A 5,456-nucleotide genomic window follows, 5' to 3' on the forward strand; every position below is an offset into this window, starting at 1 on the left:
AAAAAATCATGAAAATAAAGAAGGGAAATAGGACGACGAAAAAGAGGAAAAGAAAATAATCAAACCCAACCTGTGTTTAAAAACGCGGATGTGATGTGGAACGCTGCCGAAGAAAATCCTTGTCGACTCGGCACGGACGCGGCCAATAACGCGGTTGACGCGGTCAAGTCAGATGAGTTGTAATTTTTAAATGAATAAAATACAAAAAAGAAAACCAAGTAGGGCACACCAAATGAATGGTAAAGATCATCTTACCATGTGGGAGCCCACTAATTTTTTAAATTCAAAAGGACAAGATGAGCTAGTCAAAATATAAAACTAGGGCTGTGCTAATATCATTTTCCTAGCTTTAAAATATTAATTTTTTAGATATTAATTGTTTAACTATTAATCGTTCGTACTTTGGCTATGATATTCACACTACCATTCTTTAATAATGAGACAGACTCACCTTGTCTTTTATTATTTAAACAGCTGTCAAAAGCTATTACAATTTCTAAGAAGCCTCAACAGCCCATTGATTATAGAATAAGACAATGTGAGATTATAGAATAAGACAATGTGAGTTTGTGTTGAACACAAGCATCCTTCAAAAAATAACGAAAATAGAGGTTATAACTGTCTACATGCATAACTGTAGAGACAGCCAAAACGAGGCACTCTTTTGTGAACAACTGTACATAAAAGAGGTACTCTTTTGTGAACTATATTACTGGAAAAAAACTAGTGACAACTTCCTAAAGCTGAACGTCGATGGCAGCTACCGAAAAAACCTGGTATTGCTAGAAGAGGGGGTATTATTTGAGATAATGACAATAGAGTAAGAATTGCTTTCTCTCATTCCTATCATGTGAATTCTAATATGTTGGTTGAAGCTAATGCTATGAGAGATGGTCTCTACTACTTTGATGCTTTAGGGATTAATAGAATTTGGATTGAATTTGATAGTCTTGTCATTGTCAACATCATCAAAGGTAAAAACAGAACACCATCTCTCATAGGACTAGGTTTTTCTCCAAGAACCGTTTAAAAAACATGGATTTTGGATTCTTCTTCCTTCTTCTTTCTTACGCTTAGCAAAGACTTCAATCTTTAATGCATTAGGGTTCCAAACCCTCTTCATTTCTTTTGCCCAAGCAAAACCCTAAGAGACCACATGAGAAAAGCTCTTTTTCACTATTTTATTCTCTCCTCTCTCCATCTTGTTTTCCCTCTTTTTTTCCTTCCTTCAATCGAACTACACCACCGACTCTTTCTGTTTTTTAATTAAGAGATGAGGGGGTGTGGGGCCGACAACATGGGGATGGACCCCACAACAAAGAGGAGAGGATATTGATACGGCCCAAATATTTGTATTTTCCCCTTCACTAGCTTGGGACCATGGTTTCAAATTTCGGTTTCGGCAAAAATTTCGGTCTTAGCCAAAATCCCAAAATTTTAGTAAAGACGGACGAAATGTCGATTTTTTTGGCCAAAATTTCGGTAATTTCCGCTGAAATTTGGGAAAGGAATAAAAAATTAATATTTTTGTTAAAGTATAGAAGATAAATAACGCCATTCCCCAACAACTTAAGCTTTTGGAGAAGTTGGTAAGTCAACAATTTTTATTCAAATTTCGCTGAAATTGACGAAATTTCCGAAATTTTGGCCGAACCCAACATTTGGTACGTGTCACCAATTTCGGTTTCGGAACGTTTCCGAAATTTCGGATTTCGGTCGAAATTTAAAACCATGCTTGCGACACAATATTGAAATAAAATTTAAAATAATTTTCTTTACTAACAAGGCCAATTTTTAATTGAATTCATAGAGGCCCTAAAATAAAATGAACAAGTGGAGGATAGGAACAATATCATTAGATAGATTGGCAATCGGTGAGAGCTCATGACAACATCAAGAAGCTGAAAAATGCATAGCAAGCATTGGATTGACAATGGTGTAAGCACCATCAACTACAAGGTTGTGACCACTCACATACTTGGATTCATCACTTCCCAAATAGAGAGCAGCATTAGCAATGTCTTCTGCTTTAAGATAGACCCCCTTAAGATTAGCAGGACCCTCCATTGCCTTCTCAAGCTCTTCACCCTTTGCGGTAAAAAATTTCTCAGCCAAAGGGGTTACAAGACCATAAGGAGAAACACAATTTACTCTAACACCAAACTGCCCGAGCTCAACGGCCGCGTTCTTCGTGACCCCACCAACGCGTGCTTTGAACTTGTGTAGGCATAAGTACTGAGCCCACCTAAGAAGAAGCAATACTAGCTGTACTAATTTTGTTGCCGCGGTGAGCCGGGATCATGACCCGTGCAGCATCCTTGATGCCCAAGAAGGCCCCTGTTAGATTCAGGCTAAGTACTCTTTCAAAATCCGCCTTCTCATTGTTAATAATGCTTTGCTTGTACGCGTCTAAGGTGCCCGCATTGTTGAGCATTTCGGACCTGTTCTTCGTCTGAGACATCACAGTGGATGAAGGAATCAGGGGAGCCGAGGTCTTTGCTAACTAATTGGCCCAATTCGTATTGGACATCGGCTATGAACACTTTGGCACCGTGCCGGTGGAACAATTTGGCCATGGATTTGCCGATCCCGCTTGCCGCCGGTGATCAGTGCCACCTTACCTTCTAGTCTTTAGATCAAAGTCAATAGGTTTTTTTTTGTTTTTTTTTTTTAAATAATCAATTTAAAGGAGCTAGTAACAACCCTAGTAGGAAAATATGTAAGCATTAAAGAAGAGAATACATGGGATTAACACTTTGTAAAAAGACAATAAGTGATTCTGCTAAAATAAAATTATCATCTGAAGTGTTTTACTCATGTCTCATTTTACTAGAGCATCTATAGCCTATAGGAGGTTCTGGAATTCATCAAACAGGGCAACTTTTGTGAGTTTTTCTAGGCAGGATTAAGAAAGAGCAATGCTAGTATCATTTCTCCAATCCATTGATGTTGTGAAGGGCGCATTTGAAAAGGCATTCATGTATGAAAATAATTGCCGCCAAATATCTGTTGGAGAATTTCAAAATGGGTGTACACAGACAAGATCTAGACACATTACCAGGATCCATGGACACATTTCAGATCCTTTTCATAGGATCCAAAATTATATTGATTGGAACCGGACAAACAACAATAGCCCGTAGGGTAGTCCTATGTCCGATTTGTTTTACTATTTTTCAAAAATACCCTTCAATTTTTTAAAACTTTGATCAAGGGTTATTTTAATAAAAATAAACTATATGCATTTTTTTCCAAATGATTCCCCCATTTTCACTATTTTGTCATTCATCTTTCTCAAGTCTCCGGTCACCCCTTCTTTTCCTTTCTTAACCATTGACATGAGAATTTTAACTGTGTATACTATACGTAGGGACAGAGGCAGCCCCACTCCCCCCTGAAAATTTTGGGATCGATTTTACCGTATATTTGAATTTCACATTTGTCCTTTGCCCACTTAAATTTCTCATTTTTTCTTGAAGAGAGGCAATGCCCTTTTGGAAGTTTCCTAAGATATTTTTGCAAATGACCGACCCTACTTCCACAGGCGAGAAACACGATCTTCCACTATGAGAAAACAATATACGATGATTACAATGGATTAAAACCCAAACCCGCAACCCTTTCCTTGTTTCTCTCAACCCAAGACCGTACAAGAGAATAGGGAAGAAAACCCAAAGAGAACAACCTTCTCTCTCTCTCTCTCCGCAAGGTAGACAACAAACCTCACGCCTCTCACACACCCTTGGTCGTATGAGAGATGACTTATATCAAGGTATTGCCCAAACCCTAATAAGAGGACACTTTCCGTTTTGGTTTCCAATCACGAAAGGAAACGTACTCTGTAGGAAACAAGGCAACTTTCATTCTTGCCTTCCCCTTCCCACCGAGTGTTGGGAAATAGGGCAACTTTCCCAACAAAAGACATGCATACATATTCGACTACAAGATTATACCCACTCACACACCTCGAATCAAGACTCCCCAAATAAATGTTGGAAATTTAATCTTGACCACTTGATCTTGATCATCTATCCACTTGACTTTCTTGGCTTAGAAGACAAGACTTGACCACATTGGAAATCTCCTTTGTGGCATTTAATGGCCTAGGGACTATGATTTGTGTTTTGGAATTGTGCTAGTCATTTACTTTTCATGTAATAGTGTGTTAGTGGTACTTAGGAAAGCTAATAGTAATTAAGAAAAGTTAATTTCGGATTTGTAATGAGGGTTAAGATTTAGACCTTGTATCTTCTTCATTTGTAAGTTCTTTTAGTGAAATTTGAAGGGTTTTGAGTAGTACATCAACTTGGGTTACTTTCTTTGTGTGTTTGACATCAAGAGAACAATCTTCTTCTCTTGAAGCTCATATTCTCCCTCCAACCTCGTTGGTTTCATTCCAACAAAGTGGTCTCAGAGCGTAGGTTCAAAGTTGATCATGGCTTCCAATATGTTGCAACCTCAACTTCCTCGATTCATTGGCAAGAACTACAACCAATGGAGCATTCAAATGAAGGTGTTGTATGGATCTCAAGATCTATGGGATATTGTTGAGACCGGCGTTGAAGAACCGGAGGATCAAGCGGCTCTCACTCCGCAACAACTCAATGAGTTGAAAGACAATCGGAAGAAAGACAAGAAGGCTTTGTTCTTTATCTATCAAGCGGTGGATGAAGTCATCTTTGAACGAATTTCATCGGTGACTACGGCAAGAGAAGCATGGGATACACTCTATACATCATACAAAGGAGAAGACAAAGTAAAGTTGGTAAGATGACAAACCCTTAGATGTGAGTTTGATGCATTAAGGATGAAAGATTCGGAATCGGTTGAAGATTTTTACAATCGTGTTATTTCTCTTGTGAATCAATTGAGAATAAATGGTGAATTTATTCAAGATCGAAGGATTGTGGAGAAAATACTTAGAAGTTTGACTCAAAAATTTGAGTATATTGTTGTTGCGATTGAAGAATCCAAGGATTTAGTTACTTTATCCTTAGAAAGTTTATTGGGATCGCTCCAATCCCATGAACTACGAATGAAGCAATTTGATTCTTCTCCTCTAGAACAAGCTTTTCAAACTCAAGGCTCTTTAGGGGTGATTCTAGATGAAGAGGAAGAGGAAGAAACTCTTTTCGTGGAAGAGGGAGAAATGGTAGAGAAAGAAATCAAGAATATGCAAAAGATGAAAGTGGTTCTTCTACAAGAGAAAGAGGGAGAGGAAGACCTCTATCCCAAATTCAATGCTATCATTGTCAAAAGTTTGGTCATACCATGAAGTATTGTAGAAAGAAGATTGCAGAAGAAAGCAAGAAAGACTCCACCTTCATGCATGAGAAAGAAGAAAGTAAAGAAGAAGACACACTTTTTCTTGCTTGTAATGTGCAAGAAGTGGCTCTTGAAGAGACGTGGTATCTTGATAGTGGTTGTAGTAACCACATGACGGGCAACAAAGGCGT

At 38.2% G+C, this 5,456-nt stretch overlaps 1 pseudogene; it reads right to left on the reverse strand.

Moving 5' to 3' along the window:
• Nucleotides 1-1,893: 1,893 nt before the first annotated feature.
• Nucleotides 1,894-2,576, reverse strand: LOC143854803 (secoisolariciresinol dehydrogenase pseudogene; annotated as a pseudogene).
• Between the last annotated feature and the right edge of the window lie 2,880 nt (nt 2,577-5,456).

Source organism: Tasmannia lanceolata, unplaced genomic scaffold (assembly GCF_043159265.1).
Source record: "Tasmannia lanceolata isolate RefF3 unplaced genomic scaffold, GAP_Taslan_0.1 ptg000020l, whole genome shotgun sequence".
In the NCBI taxonomy this organism is placed as follows: Eukaryota; Viridiplantae; Streptophyta; class Magnoliopsida; order Canellales; family Winteraceae; genus Tasmannia; species Tasmannia lanceolata.